Below are 23,396 nucleotides of genomic sequence, written 5' to 3' on the forward strand. Positions count from 1 at the left end.
AATAGAAGGTCTTGGGGAGCAATTTGCCCAATTTCTAAATTTTTGGATAAAAATGGGCTTGCATGAATGAAATTTCAAAGAAAAGGCTTAAGGGCATTTTGGTCATTTGGCATATTAATGAAATAAAATGGGAAAAAGAAGGCAAAAATCAGCCATTCTTCTCCCTTGTCCAGCTGAAATTCTTAAGCCAGCATAGTTAGGGTTTCCAAGCTTTTCAAGCTCATTAGTAAGTGCTCCCAAGCCCCGTTTTTAATGCTCTTTGTAATTTTGAGATCCCGGTAGCTTACTCTTTCCATTTCTACCCATATTTCATGCTAGGGTTCATGTTTAAAAATTTACCCATACATGAGTTACTTGTATTTTGATGTTTTATGAAGGAATATGAAAGCTTGAGGTGTGTTAAACAACTTTTCCTAGGTGATTTTCATGAAAAACCCCTAAAGGGACCTTTTTGCAAAAGTTGTAAAATGTATGGTAGAAATGTGAAAATAATGGAAAATGTGGGCTATAAAAAGAGGGAAAAGTGTTCGGCTAGGCTTGAGTAAGGTAGATATTGCATGCATTTCATTATACGAGCCTAGGGACTAAATCGTAAAAATGTGAAAGGTTAGGGGCAAAACGATCATTTGGACCGGGGGTGGAATATAGACTTGAAATGTATAATATGGAGTTTTAATGATCTATTTTTATTGTTATAGACCCCGAGGAACAAATTTCAGAGGTCGATCGAGGAAAATGAAAGGTTTCGGAATAACCGAAACACGACACCGAAACGAATACCAGGTAAGTTCGGATAACTTCAAGTAAACACTCAATGTGCCTATTTATATGATTTATGAACGCATGATGATTGCATTTATTAATAACATGAAATTCTATGAAATGCATGTTTAAGTATAAGTTGTGATAAATGTCTCGGTTGAGGTTAAAAAGGGAATTCGATGGATAAACCATGATTGACATGTGTAATGAGGCCCTGCATGTGTTGCAGTAAGGATTTCGCCCAGATGGGTAATCTATTGATCTCATTTATAAAAGGATCTAGCCCGGATGGGTGTTCCTTTGAATGGTTGAGTCTCCCGAAGAATATGTGTGCATTATGGATTTAGCCCGGACGGGTAATCCGATTAGGATCTGAATTTAGCCTGGACTAAATTCAGATCCGAGATCAAGAAAGGTGTTTGTGCTTATAAGGGATTCAGCCTGGACTGGTAATCCCGACATCATCTTATGAGTTCATAAAATGGGGAATTTAGCCTGGACTGGTAATCCCGCCATAAACTGTGAGGTTCACGGGAGTGCATATCTAAAACGATCATTGTACGAATTGACGGTAAATGGATATTCCATCGAGATCTCCTAGAAACTCAACAAGATTAATGTGACATATATATATAAATGATATGTTGAATGATGAGCTTATCTAAGATAACTTTCATAGTGCATTGTTATGTGACTAACTCATTGATTGAGTGTAAGTGATAGGGAAGCCATCCTATGCTCATTGAATTTATTGCCCAATTTGATTGCATGCTAATTACTTGGTAAGTTTACTTTCCGGTTATTCAAGCTTACTAAGCATGAAAATGCTTACCCCTCTCTTTTTCCTGTCTCTCATAGAGCTCGAGGACTCGTAAAGATTGGAAGACGGTTGGAGAGTCAGCATACTATCAAATAGACCAGCTTCGGTATAAAGACATTTCTAAATTGTCCAATGGCATGTATAGGTCTTTTGAGTATTTTGTTATATGTATCATTTGATTTGCCAAATGAAGGCTTGTAAAGATAAATCTATCTTTTTGTTTATGGCTATAGAGATAGGCTTATTTTGAAATAGGCTATGACCTACAAAATTTTCATGCAAGTTTGTAATCATGTGCAATGGTTGAATTCCACTTGGAAATGAGTCATAAGAACGAGAAAATCTTGAATGTATTAAAGTGGTATGACAACACATAAATACAAGAAGGGAAATAACCTAGCATGTACAAAACCAATGATATGAGGTTTCCATGCAATGATTTTTTGCAAAGATCATCTATGAGAGCATAATTATGTTTTACTTTGTTTTTAATATTCATTAAGTATAAGTGTTAAAAGGGGGTGACCATAGGCTTGGAAAATAGCCTAATAGGGTCTACATGGTTGGGTACACAGGCGTGTGCCTAGGCCGTGTGTGACACAAGGGCCACACCCATGGGCGTGTGGCATGGTCGTGTGTCCCCTGCATCTAAAATGATAAGTCTGTTAAATGAACAAGGGCTAGACACACAGGCGTGTGTCTTGGCCGTGTAAATTTAACAGAATGCTCAAGTATTGGACACGGGGTGATTGCACGTGCGTGTCCCAAGTCACGCGGGCGTGTGACACTTCAAGTTAAAAGAAATTTTCCAAGGTGCCCAAAGTTTATCAAACGATCTCGGTTTTGTCCCGCACCGCCTCGAGGCATGTTTTAGGTCTCGAAGGCCTGTTTAAAGGAAAGGATATACATATTTGAAAGGTTTTAAATTAGAGCGCAACTTAGTGACTTGATTTAATATGTTTATGAATGTGAAATCCAGGTAACGCCTCGAGCCCTATCCCGGCGTCAGATACGGGTGAGGGGTGTTACACTCCCACACGAGGAAGCTCCTTGTGTTGTTGATTGTTTATAGGTGTAGCATTAGGAGTTGGTTCTAGAAATGATTTCATAGGGTTTTGTGTAACATCTATAACTCGATCAGATCGTCAGACCCGAATTACGAAATGTTACAATCATAACCAGAATAGAACACATTCAAATCACATTGATTATCTCAAATAAACATAGAATACTTCATAAATGCATAATTATTTTTCAAATTTAACAAAAAATAATCCAAACATAGTCAACTCAATTTATGATTAACAAATACGTTCTTTCTCAGATCATATACGGGTTTATGAATATTTCAATACCATCCAAAATTTAACTAGGATTAATTTGCAACATTCTCAAAATTTCAGCTCAATTATAAATCATAACAATTCAAAGCTCAATTTAATCATCATAAATCAATAGCAAATCATTATTCATAGCATATATGAAAAAATGGAACTTAAATTGGGTCCACGAGACCATAAGATTAGTCTAGAAACAAACATGGACTAATATGAAATAAAACAGAAAAACATGGACAAATTTGAAAATTTTGGAAACAGGAGTCACACGGTCATGTGGCCAAACTGTGTATAGCTCGAAGTTAAGGGCACACGACCATGTCTCCAGGCCATGTAATAGCCTGATGTCATATGGAAAAACCTACACCTAAATAATTATAAGACACACGACAGTGTTGGGCACACACGGCCGTGTGACAACTCGTGCCCTAAGCCATGTGCATATAAAATGACTTCTAAAATAATAAAATCATCACTCATTTCCTAGTTGCCAATCCAAACCAAAATCAACCATTCCCATGCCATCAAAACACATTCAAACAAATTTAAAACATACCAAAACATTCAACCTAGGTGCCTAACCAATATGCCTTCATTGGCACCACATACCATACACCAATCTTATTCACATCAAAGAGGTCAAATTCTTACCTTAAACACATGCCAACATATCAATACATCTATTCCATACACATTCAATTCTACCATAACTTATGCACTTTCAAAAGGCATATGTCAAATGACTAAAACATTTATAAATGAACATATACAAGCCAAAACCAAAGACATGTACACAAGTAAGCTAGAACCAAACTTAAACAACATCATTTTGGCAAGTTAACATAAAAGCTCATAGTACATGCCATTTATAACCAACATCAAAATAACCAAAACTTCTACTGAAATAAAGTATGGATAGTGTGTATGTGCTTCAACTTGATCCCAACCTATCGAACTTTTCAATGATCTAATGAAAAAGTAAAAAAATATTGTAAGCAACTAGTGCTTAGTAAGTTCGGATAAATCATAAACATGAACTTACTAAATAGGCACAATTCATACAATTGATGCTTAATTTCATTAAGAATGGAACATATACAAGTAAACACATTTGATATACCATTCATTCAATATTTATTCATTTAACAATTCACATTTCCATTTTAAAGGTTCATTTCAAATGTCCCTTTTTACATATCTATCCATGTAAACATTTCATATAACAATTCATATAATTATTTCCATATAACCGATTCATATAGTCATTTCAAAGTGTTAACCTTAACACAACATGATTCAACAATTCCCCATAAGTAACCATTTAAACATCTGCATACTCATAGTTTATAATTTGTTTACTTCAAAGAAACAATTTAGTATCAAACAACCTTTATTATTCTGATGGATCTTTGTAAAAGTATTCAATACATAAATCTACAAATAGATGATGCTCATATGAGCTAATAAGATACATGGTAAGTGTGTCAAGTTACGCATCCGAGCTAAACCAATGACAACACAGAAACATAGCCTGGTCAGGGCTATGCATTCATGTAAGGTTACCAGTCTAGGCTAAAACTTTAAAACGACAACGAATTACCAATCCAAGCTAAATCTAAGTCACATGTATATCCGAATCCGAAACACATGTAAGAGCTTGGTCCAAAACAAAAATTCAGCTAGAAATCTCATGTATGAAACTTTAACACAATCCATTAAAATCATTTCAAAAAATTAGTATATTCCACATACACCAATTTCATTTCAACAGTTTCAAAGATATATGAATATCATTAACAATGTTTAATAATGAATTATAACAAAAAAATAATTATATAAACTTACCTAAATCGATTCTGCAGCAGAACGGCTCTAACGTCTAATTGAAAAATTTTTATTTCCTGCGTTTATCAATCAACTGATCAAATTCTTGATCATGCGAATCTTGGCCAAAGCTTGATATTTCATCCATGGACATTCGATGGAAATGGAAGGAAAAATGTGAATAAAATAAATGGCTTTTACCTTTTGTTTTTCTTTAATACATTTTAGCTTAATTATTACATTATTTTAATATAAATTAACATATTATTTATTTCATCCATAAACTATCCACTTTACTAAGATATGGCATAATTTCCTTTTAAAACCATTCAACTATTCTTTTAAACCCATTTAGTCCATCTAAACTAATAGTGATTAACTTTTATAGCTTTAACAATTTAGTCCTTTCTACTAAATTAACTATCTAAACGTTAATTTTTTACCAAATTTCAATACTCATATAAAATCACTCTATAAATATTTAATAAAAAATTTACTGGCTCAGTTTATAGAAACGAAGTCTCGAAACTTCATTTTCCCAAACCACTTGACTTTAAAGACAAACCACTTGAATTTTACTATTCAAATAACAAAAATTATCAAATCAAAATTTATTATAATACTATATTTGACTCGTAAATATTAAATAATAATATTTACGAACTCACTTGTCAGATTTGTGGCCCCAAAACCACCATTTCCAACATTACTAAAAAATGGGCTGTTACATTTTGTATATTTCCTAAAAACTCCTCGAGTACCTCTTTACTCCTAGGTTTGTAGTCATTCATGTAAATTTCTTCAAGGAAAGTACCATGAGTTGATACTATAACAGTTTGCTCTTTTGGGTTATAAAATAGAACACCCTTTATTCCCTTTGAATATCCTACAAACATGCGGAATTTTGTTTGTGAGTCCAATTTCCTCGCATATTTATCCAATACATGAGCTAGGTATCCCAACTCTTTAAATTTTTTAGAATTGGTTTTTTGCCATACCACAATTCGTATGGAGCTTTCAATGTTACATTAGTTGGAACATCATTCAGAATATAGAAGTCGTTTGTACCGCATATCCCTCAAAAGAGATTGGCAACTTTGAATAACTTAACATTGATCGTACCATGTCTAACAATGTTCGAATCCTTCTTACTAGCATGCCATTTTGTTTTGGAGTGCCCAACACTGTTAACTAGGACAGAAGCTCATTCTCTATGAGGTACCCTAAAAACTCATTAGATAAATATTCTCACATCGATCAGACCGAAGTGTCTTTATAGCTAAACCTAGTTGTTTCTACGCTTCTGCACAAATTCTTTAAATTTATCAAAGGTTTCACTCTTGCAGTGCATCAGGTATACATACCCATATCTGGAATAGTTATCAATAAAGGTTACATAGCACATGTAACTAGCTATTGCACTAATGCTCATAGGTCCACATACGTCAATGTGCACAAGTCCTAGGGGTTTTCGGTTTCAACACTTGAGTTTGAATCATCTAGCAAAATAGGTTTAAAAATTCACAACTAAAATGCTACTTAATATAAATGAATTTAATAAATTTAACTTCAACTTTTTAATTCAATTACTAACTATTAGCATTTTCATTTTGATCGGCTTCGACCATCATATTTTGTAGCTATTCCAATTGGTTGAATGCTATTTGATTCCTATGCATGTATCTACTCTATATATGTATTGTAACACCCCTATCCGTGTCCGTCGCCGGAATAGGTTAAGGGGCATTATCGGACTTGAAACTCATATCAGAACAGTAATTTTTTTTTTCTTTTTTTGAAATAAAGAGCATTCCTTTGGGTAAATACTAAAGACAGCTAGGAATACAATTTAAACTTCTATAAGTACACATTTAAAAGATGCCATTTTCGCATGGCTTATATACATTAACCAAAATATTCTTCGGCCACTGGTCTATTCTTTACATGCCATAAAATAATTCAAAACGTAATAATGATAACAAGCGGTGGATAATGATAGTGTGACTAATTGTCGACAATCCCCGAGTCTGTAGCTTCCAAATGAGATCTATAAAACAGAGGAAACAAAGTAAACGGAGTAAGCATTACAATGCTTAGTAAGTTTTAAGCAGTGTCAACAGATAATAATCAAATTATAACATAGTTGTTCATATTTTTATTTCACTCTTCCTTCGGGCATACCATCCCTCTACCGAATATGCACATCTCATCATATACAATAGACAGATAAACTTCCACATGAAAGTGAGCTCATGTGACATAGATATATTGTATAATTTCACATAACCTCTCACGCCGATCCGATGTCACATAGTCATAGGAATAGTCTCATAGATTGCTCACGTATGCATCACATAACTATCTTATGATTTAGTTCAAATGAAGCTCACATATAAACTTGGAGTACATACCTGTTTATCCTTTCGCATTGAATAAATTTATAAGTAATTCTTATTGCGAAGTCTTATAGCTTTAAACTCTACTCGGATTATCGGCGGGACCTTTAGCTCAGATGAAATCTCCACACGAAGTCGTGGGTCTTAACCTGGACATAGTCACCACATATGGTCATCGGTCTTTAATCCCAGGTTTACATCATAGAGTTTCATGCATATTTATTCACATGTTACAACATTCACATCGACTATCATATTTGTAATTCATTTACCTTATCAAACATCTAATAAAACACACCCTCCACCGTTTGTCATTTGGCCACAATATATATATATATACACATCTCATACATATCTCACATTAGCCATTTGGCTTTACCACATATCCATCTCATACACGTTTCGCATTAGCCATTCGGCTTTACCTCATATCTATCTCATACACATTTCGCATTAGCCATTCGGCCTTACCACATATATACATGTTCACATTCATCACATTGGCCATTCGACCTTATCTCATATATGCATGTTCTCATTCATCACATTGGCCATTCGGCCTTATCACACATACGCATGTTCACATTCATCACATTGGCCATTCGGCCTTATCACACATACGCATGTTCACATTCATCACATTGGCCATTCGGCCTTATCACACATATGCATGTTCACATTCATCACATTGACAATTCGGCCTTATCACACATACGCATGTTCACATTCATCACATTGGCCATTCGGCCTTATCACGCATATATATACAGGTTCACATTCATCACATTTGCCATTCGGCCTTATCTCATATATACACATTCACATTCATCACATAAAATCCTAAATCAAAATATAAATTTTCATGTATTCACATCACAATTATCCAAATATACTTCACATACCACATATACTTTCATGTATACACTTTGTCTTGGCTGAATCTACATCTATCATTTTCCGATGAGTAATTCAATTTCAAGCCATACTATCATTTCATATTCGAATACTTATAAACTTACAATTTCAAAAATTTTAATATCAAAGATCCATCTAACACTCATATATCATTTTATAACATCACAATTTAGAATTCACGTATGAGTTTAATCAATAGCTTATGAGCAACTAAAACAAGTTTTATCCATGTTTACAACATGACCACAATTTCTCTACAAGCTGTTTTCCTGAGCAACAGTTGTTAAATTATTTGTAACTAGGGCTACAAAATTCCAAATTATGTGCCGTTAATTTTCCCTGAAAATAGACTCGTATATCCTCTATCCACAAAATTTTCAGAATTTTTGGTTTGGCCAATCAATACCATATTTTTCTTAAAGTTTCCCCTATTTTACTGCTTGACTACTCTGACTACTCTTCACTAAGAATTTAATTTCTCATTGTACAGAATTCAAAATATGTTTTCGTTTATTTTGTTTGAAACTAGACTCGTTAAGGAGTCTAAGCATAAAATTTTATCTTCTAATCATTTTTGTACGATTTATAATGATTTTCCAAATACTGAACAGAGGATTTCGGAGCCATTCTGACTCTGTCTCACACAACTTTGAAAATCTCATTATCGGCAACCCCTTTACTTACACGATTTCTTTTATACGAAACTAGACGCGTCAAGCTTTAATTACATAATTTATCTAGCTTTTAACTCAACTCCCACAATTTATGGTAATTTTTCCAAAACAAGCTACTGCTGCAGTCCCTAGCAGATTTATACAATTTACTCCGTAAAGTTCTCATTCACATATTTAAAACATAGTATCATATATGCCGTCATTTAGAAAAGTCATTGACCTTAACGTATATACATAATTCATATTCATCCCGTTTTAAAACTTAAGACTTACAAAGGAATCAAACTCAAATACTTAAGAACTTACCTTAAATGTCGTCGGACAACTACGAATCGACTATTCCATTTGTTTTGCTTTTCCCTTTTCCGAGTTAAGTTCCTTTAGCTCTTGAGCTAGGTAAAATAAATTGGTTTGTTTAATTACTTAACTAATTTATTTAGATTCAAACATTAATAATTTTTCTTAATAAGAAACATACGACAACTCATTAACAACCATTCATTCACATCTTTATTCTTGATTACATTCGGCCATTATAACATATACAAATGCATATTAACCACTTTGACCGATTGTCCATTAACCACTAATTCATATACATAAATTTTACAACTCAACTCACCCTTCTCCATATTATTTACCTTAATTCACATTCGGAAATCATAGAACACATACTAACGATTTAACGTTACAATTCAAATTTTCACACATCAATAAACACATTCAAAGAAAAGCGCATTTCAATTTACTTTACTAAATTATTTCTTGGCACCTTTATCACATTTTCACAATCGGCAAAACCATGTTACCAATCTAATACATCAAAATTTACTTATCCAAGACTACATTCAGCATATATATATATTCACATAAACACAATAGCCGATCGTTATTTATCATCTAATTCGACTTTCAATAACCTCAAATTATAAACAATATTCAATTCCCTAATTAAGATATCAATTGACAACTTCACAAACAAAGATTAACAAGCTTAGTGCTCATCTAATAACCATTTATAATTTAAAACTTCAAAAGTTCAAAATCTAACATTTTACTCACATGGCGAATACATGCTTTGCCTCAACTAAGGAAATTTATACACTCACAACTCCATCAATTCATTAACATTACACTCATTCGCCATTATACAAGCAAATTTAACATCTAAACAACACCTTCCAAAAGCTATCAAATTATCACAATTTAAGAAATTGTCGAATGCACATATGTTAAATAATTCATGAATTTAAACCATGGGTTAACTATACAATACACTTATCAATTTAATTTCATAAACAATTACATAAAAATCACATTAACATACCTTTGATTTATGAAATAACCATGGCGAATGCCTTGGCTTCTTCTTCTTTTTTTCTTTCACTAGTTACGGCAATGGGGAAAAGAAAGATGAACATACCTTGTTTCTATCACTCTTTCCTTATTTTAATTATTCTTTCTTTCATAATATAAAGCCATTAACTATTATCATGCTAAAATAAAATGCATATAATATCTATCAACCATCATTATGGCCGGCCACTAAATTAAAAGTGGTCCATTTGACATGCAAGTCCCTCATGTCAATAACTCATGCATTATTTGGCCACTTTAAATTTCACCTATCACATTTTCAAGTCTTATCACATGGGTCCTTTCTTATAAATTAACACCTAATTGATAAAATCAAGGCACGAAATATTCACACATACAAATTTCACATACAATAAGCACAGAATATAACATCTAATTATTTTTGTGACTCGGTTTTGGGGTTCCAAAACCACTTTCGACTAGGGTCAAATTAGGGGTGTCACAACTCTCCCCCCCTTTTGGGATTTTCGTCCTCAAAAATTTCTACTGATGCATAGTTTAGGATAACGTCCTTTTATTGAATTATATCCATATAAACATTAGCTCATCGATAGCAATTGTAATTCATTACTGATTTCGCATCGATCTATAAAATCATTTTCTTATCTCAAAACAAATACATAAACATTTCTACAAGTATGCACATATATCTCATTTTCTTGATTTCATAAGCAATAATCACTTAATTTAATTTAATTCACAAATGCATTTCAAACACATATTAAGCACATATTAACATGCATAATTCACATCATCAACCCACATATTTGTAACCCACATTTTCATTCATGTATAAGCTGTAACCTGACCGAAAGTACACATATACTCAACCATCCCAATAAATATCCTTTATAACTCCATCATATCTCACTATTCAACTTAACCTATTTCCAACAGAAAATCAACTTCCACATACCTGAACATTGAATTCATTTAGCACATTCAATCACCGTTAACGATACCCGTATACAATCGATTTGACGTAAAGCCTCATATAGTATACCGGCATGGGATTTATTTTAGCACATAACCCATATATCCAAAATTATCACCATTCATCAGAATTTCTTACCAACTTTCAAATGTCGAAACTTAGACAAAATAATTTCTTGAACATGATTAACCCAATAGTGTTTATTCACAATAGCACATATAACTGCATATACCGAGAATCTTGTATTTATAATGTATATACATGTATCACATACCTTGTTAATTCAATGTCTCGAACTTATTTCATTACCAATTTAGCACAATGTTGTATAATCTCCGATTCTAATTAGTTCACCAGTGTTTAGTCTGTTTAACGAATTTTCTCTTTAGGTCTTACTTGCTATTACAAATCAATGCCATCGTCTCACACGAGGTCATACATGAAGCACACTTCACATACACAGTGCCCACTGACTGATTTCGCACACATAGCGCTCGATTAAAGAACTCGCACACCTAGTGCCTCAACTACTGATCTGGCACACATAGTGCTCGGTTGGAGAACTTGCACACACAGTGCCTCATAATTATAGCATGAATGCCTTCGAGGTTTAACCCGGATATATCACTAGCACGATTGCTCTTTGGAACTTAGCCCGGATATATCACTAGCACGAATGCTCTTCGGAACTTAGCCCGGATATATCACTAGCACGAATGCTCTTCGGAACTTAGCCCGGATATATCACTAGCACGAATGCTCTTCGGAACTTAGCCTGGATATATAACTCTCAATTCTCATGTACATATACATATATAACAATACACATTAGTATATCATTTATATTACTTGAATACAAACACAACATGCTTATCGACCATTCAACTTTCAGTTCCATAGCCACAAACAAAGATCACATTTATAGTCGCACACTCTTTCAAAATTGCATCACTTATACCCTTATAATTCAATCCAAATCAAAATTCAAACACGAGTACATGATACGTACCTGATTAACATAATAATTTAAGCATATCCAAGTGAAGTTATATCGCAAATTCTCATAGTCAGAAGCTTGCTACAGCTTAATCGGGATCAAAATTCATTACATTACAACAAACACATTTTAATAGTCAAAAATCATCACACTATCATTTTATCACTTTATGGCATGTATAAATAGACTCACGCGTGCTACGTTAGTCCTAGAATCGACTAAACCGTAGCTCTGATACCAATAAAATTGTAACACCCCTATCCGTGTCCGTCGCCGGAATAGGTAAAGGGGCATTACCGGACTTGAAACTCATATCAGAACAGTAATTTTTTTTTTTTGAAATAAGGAGCATTCCTTTGGGTAAATACTAAAGACAGCTAGGAATACAATTTAAACTTCTATGAATACACATTTAAAAGATGTCATTTTAGCATGGCTTATATACATTAACCAAAATATTCTTCGGCCACTGGTCTATTCTTTACATGCCATAAAATAATTCAAAACGTAACAGTAACAAGCAGTGGATAATGATAGTGTGACTAATTGCTGACGATCCCCGAGTTTGTAGCTTCCAAATGAGATCTATAAAACAGAGGAAACAAAGTAAACGGAGTAAGCATTACAATGCTTAGTAAGTTTTAAGCAGTGTCAACAGATAACAATCAAATTATAACATAGTTGTTCGTATTTTCATTTCACTCTTCCTTCGGGCATACCATCCCTCTACCGAATATGCACATCTCATCATATACAATAGACAGATAAACTTTCACATGAAAGTGAGCTCATGTGACATAGATATATTGCATAATTTCACATAACCTCTCACGCCGATCCAATGTCACATAGTCATAGGAATAGTCTCATAGATTGCTCACGTATGCATCACATAACTATCTTATGATTTAGTTCAAATCAAGCTCACATATAAACTTGGAGTACATACCTGTTTATCCTTTCGCATTGAATAAATTTATAAGTAATTCTTATTGCGAAGTCTTATAGCTTTAAACTCTACTCGGATTATCGGCGGGACCTTTAGCTCAGATGAAATCTCCACACGAAGTCAGCAGGTCTTAACCCAGACATAGTCACCACATATGGTCATCTGGTCTTTAATCCCAGGTTTACATCATAGAGTTTCATGCATATTTATTCACATGTTACAACATTCACATCGACTATCATATTTGTAATTCATTTACCTTATCAAATATCTAATAAAACACACCCTTCACCGTTTGTCATTTGGCCACAATATATATATATACACATCTCATACATATCTCACATTAGCCATTTGGCTTTACCACATATCCATCTCATACACGTTTCGCATTAGCCATTCGGCTTTACCTCATATCTATCTCATACACATTTCGCATTAGCCATTCGGCCTTACCACATATATACATGTTCACATTCATCACATTGGCCATTCGGCCTTATCCCATATATGCATGTTCACATTCATCACATTGGCCATTCGGCCTTATCACACATACGCATGTTCACAGTCATCACATTGGCCATTCGGCCTTATCACCCATACGCATGTTCACATTCATCACATTGGCCATTCGGCCTTATCACGCATATATTTACAGGTTCACATTCATCACATTTGCCAATCGGCCTTATCTCATATATACACATTCACATTCATCACATAAAATCCTAAATCAAAATATAAATTTTCATGTATTCACATCACAATTATCCAAATATACTTCACATACCACATATACTTCACATACCACATATACTTTCATGTATACACTTTGTCTTGGCTGAATCTACATCTATCATTTTCCGATGAGTAATTCAATTTCAAGCCATACTATCATTTCATATTCGAATACTTATGAACTTACAATTTCACAAATTTTAATATCAAAGATCCATCTAACACTCATATATCATTTTATAACATCACAATTTAGAATTCACGTATGAGTTTAATCAATAGCTTCCGAGCAACTAAAACAAGTTTTATCCATGTTTACAACATGACCACAATTTCTCTACAAGCTGTTTTCCTGAGCAACAGTCGTTAAATTATTTGTAACTAGGGCTACGAAATTCCAAATTATGTGCCGTTAATTTTCCCTAAAAATAGACTCGTATATCCTCTATCCACAAAATTTTCAGAATTTTTGGTTTGGCCAATAAATACCAGATTTTTCTTAAATTTTCCCCTATTTTACTGCTTGACTACTCTGACTACTCTTCACTAAGAATTTAATTTCTCATTGTACAGAATTCAAAATATGTTTTCGTTTATTTTGTTTGAAACTAGACTCATTAAGGAGTCTAAGCATAAAATTTTATCTTATAATCATTTTTGTATGATTTATAATGATTTTCCAAATACTGAACAGAGGATTTCGGAGCCATTCTGACTCTGTCTCACACAACTTTGAAAATCTCATTATCGGCAACCCCTTTACTTACACGATTTCTTTTATACGAAACTAGAGACGTCAAGCTTTAATTACATAATTTATCCAGCTTTTAACTCAACTCCCACAATTTATGGTAATTTTTCCAAAACACGCTACTGCTGCTGTCCCTAGCAGATTTATACAATTTACTCCGTAAAGTTCTCATTCACATATTTAAAACATAATATCATATATGCCGTCATTAAAAAAAGTCATTGACCTTAACGTATATACATAATTCATATTCATCCCGTTTTAAAACTTAAGACTTACAAAGGAATCAAACTCAAATACTTAAGAACTTACCTTAAATGTCGTCGGACAACTACGAATCGACTATTCCATTTGTTTCGCTTTTCCCTTTTCCGAGTTAAGTTCCTTTCGCTCTTGTGCTAGGTAAAATAAATTGCTTTGTTTAATTACTTAACTAATTTATTTAGATTCAAACATTAATAATTTTTCTTAATAAGAAACATACGACAACTCATTAACAACCATTCATTCACATCTTTATTCTTGATTACAATCGGCCATTATAACATATACAAATGCATATTAACCACTTTGACCGATTGTCCATTAACCACTAATTCATATACATAAATTTTACAACTCAACTCACCCTTCTGCACATTATTTACCTTAATTCACATTCGGAAGTCATAGAACACATACTAACGATTTAACGTTACAATTCAAATTTTCACACACCAATAAACACATTCAGCAAAACTTCATTTCAATTTACTTTACTAAATTATTTCTTGGCACCTTTATCACATTTTCACAATCGGCAAAACCATGTTACCAATCTAATACATCAAAATTTACTTATCCAAGACTACATTCAGCATATATATATATTCACATAAACACAATAGCGATCGTTATTTATCATCTAATTCGACTTTCAATAACCTCAAATTATAAACAATATTCAATTCCCTAATTAAGATATCAATTGACAACTTCACAAACAAAGATTAACAAGCTTAGTGCTCATCTAATAACCATTTATAATTTAAAACTTCAAAAGTTCAAAATCTAACATTTTACTCACATGGCCGAATACATGCTTTGCCTCAACTAAGGAAATTTATACACTCACAACTCCATCAAGTCATTAACATTACACTCATTCGGCCATTATACAAGCAAATTTAACATCTAAACACCACCTTCCAAAAGCTATCAAATTATCACAATTTAAGAAATTGTCGAATGCACATATGTTAAATAATTCATGAATTTAAACCATGGGTTAACTATACAATACACTTATCAATTTAATTTCATAAACAATTACATAAAAATCACATTAACACATCTTTGATTTATGAAATAACCATGGCCGAATGCCTTGGCTTCTTCTTCTTTTTTTTTCTTTCACTAGTTACGGCAATGGGGAAAAGAAAGATGAACATACCTTGTTTCTATCACTCTTTCCTTCTTTTAATTATTCTTTCTTTCATAATATAAAGCCATTAACTATTATCATGCTAAAATAAAATGCATATAATATCTATCAACCATCATTATGGCCGGCCACTAAATTAAAAGTGGTCCATTTGACATGCAAGTCCCTCATGTCAATAACTCATGCATTATTTGGCCACTTTAAATTTCACCTATCACATTTTCAAGTCTTATCACATGGGTCCTTTCTTATAAATTAACACCTAATTGATAAAATCAAGGCACGAAATATTCACACATACAAATTCCACATACAATAAGCACAGAATATAACATCTAATTATTTTTGTGACTCGGTTTTGGGGTTCCAAAACCACTTTCGACTAGGGTCAAATTAGGGGTGTCACATGTATGACTTATATTGAGGGTAACATGATTAAATATTTGGTCATTAGGTCAGTTTTAAGTTTGTCAATTACTTAACTTTGTAAACTAGGAAATTTACTTTCGAAAATTTCAAATCATCGATGTATCAAGATTAAGTCACATGTTAGATGGAATTAATACTACTTTAATATTTGTTAACCATGTTTTGTAGTAGTTATACAATCCAAGGGACATCTTCTACATGTTATGTGTTAGACTTGGTTTGCTTGAGGATAAGAAAAATACTTAAGTGTGGGGGATTTGATCTACCACGAATTACACTATTATTTATATCACTTTTGACATAATTTTTACTTATTTAGTAGTTAAATAAAATCATTTTAGTGTTTATTTATGATTTTACATTTCAAGTCATATTTCATGCATTTTTTCCTTAGTTTTTATGCTATTTAGATACCTAATTAGGTTATATGGTTAGGTAGGTTGAATCGGGAGCTAAAGGTGCACATTTGGGCTAAAACTACTGCCAATCTCACAACAAGGAAGTATGGAAGTTGTGACATCAAAGACAGACTCGAATATAGCCTCGGGAACAAAACTAGAGTGAATGTCATGATACCAAGACACTGATGTCGCAACACTAAAGATAGGCGCAACCACTACCAAAAAAGGGTAGATGTCACAATGTGGAGGCTTTGATTTTGTGACGTCATGATGAAATCCTAACTTAAAGTAGTTACATTTTGACAACCAATTAGGATTCATATTTCCATTCGAACTTTAAAGACTTCAAGGGCATTATAGGCATTTAATATTTTGATTTTAACCGATATGAAGGTCATTGTCACTAGAATAAAAAAGGGGGAATTAGATAGAGTCAGACAAATATTATACTTTCAATTTAAATTTTAGTTTTTCTTTTCATGCTTTCTTAAGCGGAGATTGTCAGAAATGGTGATTTTATCTATCTATTAATAAGCATTCTATTTTCCCTATTATTTTATTTGTATCTCTTTCATTGATATTATTGATCAAATGTTTGTATAACTATTAGAACATGTCCTCTATCAATATTCCGCATGATTCAATTGCTAAATTGATTAATTGGATAAGTAAATAATCATTTAAAATTTGAGTGTTTATTCAAAAGAACTTAGTATACTAGGAGTGACAATCCTAGTGGAATATTTAGACAGGTGAGACCAAAAGGGTATCTTGTTAAGTAGACTTGTACCAAGCAGTGAGATCAAAAGGGTATTCGTTTTCTAGGTGAGATCGAAAGGGTATCTTAGGTGGTAATCCTTACTGAAGATGAGACCGAAAGGATATTTGTGACAGCCACCACAAAACCGAGGCATAAAAATAATTTGATATTTATTTTGATGCCTATAATATGTGTTAACTCATGTGTGACATTTTGATGCTTTAATTTAGAGTTATAAATGTGAATTTCACTAGAAAGGACCTAGTAGAAAACTTTGAAAGTATGATGGGGAAATGTATGATGACTAATTAAAGCATGCATGCAAAACAATGGCCTTGCATGTCAAATACCCCCTTTTTACAAGTGATGGCCGGCCATGACAAGGGAGTATGGGCTAAACATGTCATGAAACATGTTTTGTTGGTGCATTAGGGGGAAACAATAAACAAATAAGCATGGGTAGTAAAGAAAAAAAAAATGTGTGTGTGTGAGTGAAACCCCCCCATTGCCGTACATGGAAGAAAAGAAAAGAAAAAAATTTTGCTCATCCATTTCATTCTCTCTTGACCGAAAATACTAGAGGGGAAGGGAGGAATTTTGCTTCATGCTTGGGTTGGAAGAGGATTAGGAAGAGGTTTGGCTATATTTGCATCAAGATTAAGGTATGTTTGATGTTGTGCCATGAGATTCATGCATGTTTTTGGTTGTTAACTTGATGTTCTTATTAGCCCATGGTTCAAATCTTTGTTATATCATGGGGATGGTATTTGGCCAAGGTGGATTTTGAGTTAATGCCATTGCATGTTAAATATGAAGCTTGATGATGATACATGTGATGGTGGATTGAGGACTCTTAGATTTTCTTTGAGCATTTTTGAATGATATACTAAGTTCTTTGTGTAATCATGACCAAAATTATGGTGTTGTGATGTATTCGACCATGGTGCATCCCCAAGTGTGATTTATGCTCTTTGCATGGAGAGTAAGATTTGTGTTTCGAAATCATGTTCATGTTTAGTTACAATCAACTTGAGATTCGGCTCTAGCATACATATATGTATATATGTTTGAGCATGATGTATTGGTATGACGTATATACTATCTTAAGGTATATACTTACTTATGATGATGTTTTGGTTATGAAGGAAATGATAGATGTGTATTGAGTTACAATATGGAAAGGTATTAGTTAGTAAAATGTATGATGTTTTTGTGTGGTAATAAGTGCATAAATGGCCTCAACATGGACATGCATATTCGGCCACATGAAGGGAAATTGGTAGTATGTATTCGGTTAGAGGCAACCATATTGAAGACTTATCTTGGCTTAGATTGTTGACTAAATGGGTAATAAGTGAGGATGGTTGCCGAATATACAAACATACATATGCATGTGTAATTGAATTATGAATGTTTAGCGAGATGGTTAAACTAGTTGATTTATTGATTAAGCTCAAGGAGTTAAAGAAGGAGAATCAAGCAAGGGAAAGGCGAAGGTCATCGAGTAGCCGACTTGGACTATTTTACCCAACACAAGGTAAGTCATTAAGCATATATTTGATATTGCTTAAATGATTGTAATATCTATGCAATTGTGTTTAATGAGATGAAATATATACAAATGTATGTGTATGAAAAGATGATAATGTTGAACGTAAAAGAGATAGTGAAATGTGTAGGAAGTTTGCTTGGCACTAAGTGTGCGAAAAATAGATGTGTACGGTGGCGAGATTGGCACCGAGTGTGCGAGCTTGTAATGTACGGCACTAAGTGTGCGAGTTTGGACTATATGGCACTATGTGTGGGCTTGAATCATATGGCACTAAGTGTGCGTGATTGAGTATTAAGCACTATGTGTGCGAACTCTACACATATCTCCGATTGAACATTTATATGGAGGCGTGACTTTATCGAGATGAGTATGGACAGCGGAAAGAGTAAGTACCTTGAGTTCATGGCTAATAGATGCTATGTTCATGCTCGGGTGGAGTTGGTAAGATTTAAATCTATGTGATGATCTCAATTGCATTCCGTAAATAAGGTATCGTGGAATAGATGAAAGTTCATTTGATTGCATGATTGTTGCGGAAATGAAATGATGTATGGAAATTGCTTCAAATATCCTATTGAACAGTATATGAAATGTAAATGTATAACTTGGTATGAGATTGATCTGAAAGATCTAAGGAACTATGGTATAGTTCGGTATGGTGGAACATTTGGCCTTGTTTCATTATTTCATTTTATGATAATTGTATTAATGGATGGTTGTGGAATGCTTATGACTTCTGAGTTATAAACTCACTCGGTGTTTTCTTGTCACCCATTTTAGGTTCCTTGGGCTCGTCTCCTTTTGGGTGTTCAGAATCATCAACGAAGTCATCACACCGCGAGCAATTTTTGGTATTGTCTTCTTAGTCGACTTAGGAGAACATTTGGCATGTATGAGCTATTTTGTTTTGTTAAATTTTGGGTTGTAAACTTTAAGCCATGTGAAAATGGCCTATGTGGTCGTTTGAGTGGGATGCTAGAATCTATAGCCACGAGTCTTAGAAACCTTAATTTTGATAAGGTGGCCATAATTTGTGTCACGTATGATGGATGAGTAGTAAGGCTAAGGAAGGATTCATGAAATTGGCATAGTCTCTGCAGTAACTGTTGCGGACAGCAGCAGTGATATGAGATCGAAAAATCACTAAAAATAGTAGAAGTGGAATTAATAGCTAAAAAATTTACGTACTCGAAGCTTGATGGGTCTATTTTCATATGGATGAAACAAAACGACCATATGAGCTGTATTTTAAGAGATATTAAAGTTCTCGTGAAACAGGGCCAGAACAGTTTCTGGATCCCCTGTTCCGACTTTGGAAAATCATTGTAAATTAACCAGAGATAATTAGGAGTCATGCCATATATGTGTAGATTCCTCTCTGAGTCTAGTTTCTATAGAAACAAACGGCATCAGTATTGAAGCCCTGTACAGGGAGATATCCAATTCGTAACGCACAAAGGTCAGTGTAGTCGATCCCTGCAACAGGGGAGACTTTAACTAATAAACTATACTAATTGGCTCCACCAAAAATTCTACAAAAAAATATGTAGATGGACATATGAGTCTAGTTTCAGGGAAAAATTACGAAACTGATTTTTGAGTTGTAAAACTCAAGATATGATTTTTGAAGCGACTAGTACACAGATTGGCAGCTTGTCTGGGAAATTCTCAATAAGTGGTTTGAAGTCTGTTAACACCTCGTGTTCGACTCCGGCGACGGTCTCGGGTTCGGGGTGTTACAATATTCCTAGCTAAGGGTGGAAAATACTTAAATTAAAGGTAATTATCGACTTAGTTAATAATTACTACTTCAATTAATTCTAGGCTAAATAGCTCGCAGTGTCAAAAGTAGTAGGAAAATTTCGTCAACTTAACATAAGGTTAGTTTATTTTTAAGATAGTTAATTAATTTTTTTTAGCCCAATTTTGATTCAGCACTACTAATTCGTGACTTGAGTATATTAGTACTTATTTTTACGTAATTAGTTTAATAGGAATTTACTCCAATCTTGCAGTCCCTTGGGTAAGATCCTCAGAATACTTTCCGGTGTTCTATTGTAACAAAAAATTGTATTACAACCTGACTTGTTCTCTTGCATAAACCACACTTCAATTCAATATCTTAATTGCATGATTTTAAGCCCAGACGCACGCACATTGAGGTGCGGTCACAAACCTTTGCAAATTTGGAGCACCATGACCAAAGAACCTCTACCACTTTTTTAAGGAAAACTATATTAGATAATATTTTTATAACTTTACAATTATACAAATAGATAAGCAAAATAAGAGACAAATTTTTTACCTAACCCTTTAGTTTTACTAGAAGGAAGTGCTACCTCACTTCCAAAGCCACCGCTATGTTCTTGATAAAGAGAGCACTCCTAAACCAAGCTTCTGGCTGGTGTAATTGTTGGAAAAAACTCGGTTTGGTAATGGTTTTCTTGCACAGTGGCAGGTTTATGACATTTATAGCAATAAACCTTAATCAAATTCATACCTGTGTTTTCAGATAAACGAATCCTTGATATCAAACAATCTTCTCTGCTATTCTCGTACCATGATCTACTTCGAGTGTGGGCTCGAACCAATTGAATTGAAAAACAGAACTAGAAAAAAATATCTTTCCTTTTGGATTGAAAATGGAAATTCTCTCTTCTTTAATAGAAACTGGTAAATTTGTTATTTTGGAAAAATATATTTAAAATTTGAGAATAATCTCTATTTTTAGGTAGAATAACAATCTCTCAAAAGTGTCTTAATAGCTCTACCAGTGCCATATATTTGTAGGAAGAGAAGGTAGAACCCTTGTAGAGTTGCAGAGGTTTACTTTAAATAGAAAAGCAACATCCTACTTAGAGTAGGAGAGGGGTGAACAACTCACCCTTGTATTTCTACTAGAGTTTTCGCCCACTTCATGTTATATGAGGGATTTTGGGCCTCTCCCATATCGGGTCCAATTACGAGTACTTCTTGGGCCTTTTTCACCCAATAGTCTATACTATGATCCAACCCGATTCAGTTTTCCTATTTCCCAAGATAAACTTTAATATTCATATATTAAATAATTTTCTCATCCTAATTTTACTCTAGTAAAATTTTGACTATTTTACCCTCGGTGAAATTTTGAGAAAATTTGTTCAATATAGTTGAATGGTTTATTTTCATTTTCAGGCTTCAAAACAATCCAAAAACATAAACTCATTCTTTCATCATTTTTTAAGTAATCCTATATAGGATTGCTAGTTTCCATTTTTATTTTTATTTTCATTCTTGGAAACCTACATTCATTTCCAAATGATTTTATTTTTCCATTTCAAAGAAAAGCATAATCATTCTTGAATTTATTCCCATTTCTCCTTTTCTTTTCATTTCGTTCATTTTTATTCAACACGCAATTCATTTCTGGTTTCAATGAGCTAACAGAGAGACCGATTGGACATATGTATTTGAGGCTCAAATGATTTATAATTAAGCTTTGGCATTTCACCTATTAATTATAAACTCATTTAGTCACGAAGTCATTCCACTATAGTATCGTGACCGAGCTCTCCCTAACGACATACCATTATGAAAGCAACTACTTAGTGCTCATCCAATGACCTTGTCATTAGTGTGTTACTCACATATGATATCCTTGATCTCTTTGGGATAATATTCATTCTCCCAATATGATCATGTTTTATCTCATGATAACTATTACATCTTTTTCATGAAAATTTAATCACTATCAAATAGTGAACAAGTCATCCATCACAAAGATAGACGACCTGTTGTCACATTTATTTTTCATTAACCATGTAATGCCAACAAGAGGATATCATTTACCCCTATTTTAGGCTATGAATTCCACTATTGTGAATGATGCTACATACTACAGAAGTCATACACCTAACACACCAGCTTTCAATTCCTTATCTATTTTGAACTTAGGCATTTACTTACATCAAAATGTATGATTCAAGCATACATAGTCTACCATCCGCTTAGGATTTAAGTAAGTCACACTATGATCGTCACAAATGAATAAATCCATAAACAGATTCAAGATCTATTCTACTTGGGTCTTGTTCGATGTACTACCAGTCCAATCAGCCACATCTATGTCTCTATCTTCTAAGAGTCATCTGCTTCGATGCCCAAGACAAGGTATCTCTCCAATTAGACTTGATAGGTGACATATTAGTCTTTCAATCAGTTTGCTTATTTTGAATTAAACTAAGGACATGCTCAGGTTAATCTACTAATACAAGTTGTCTTTTTGTACTACGATCGGACCACGTAATACCCCTTAGTATCAATTTAAAAAATAGACAACCAATGTGCAACATTTGTTTCTATTTTACTTTGTGTG

Source organism: Gossypium arboreum, chromosome 10 (assembly GCF_025698485.1).
Source record: "Gossypium arboreum isolate Shixiya-1 chromosome 10, ASM2569848v2, whole genome shotgun sequence".
NCBI classification, from domain to species: Eukaryota; Viridiplantae; Streptophyta; class Magnoliopsida; order Malvales; family Malvaceae; genus Gossypium; species Gossypium arboreum.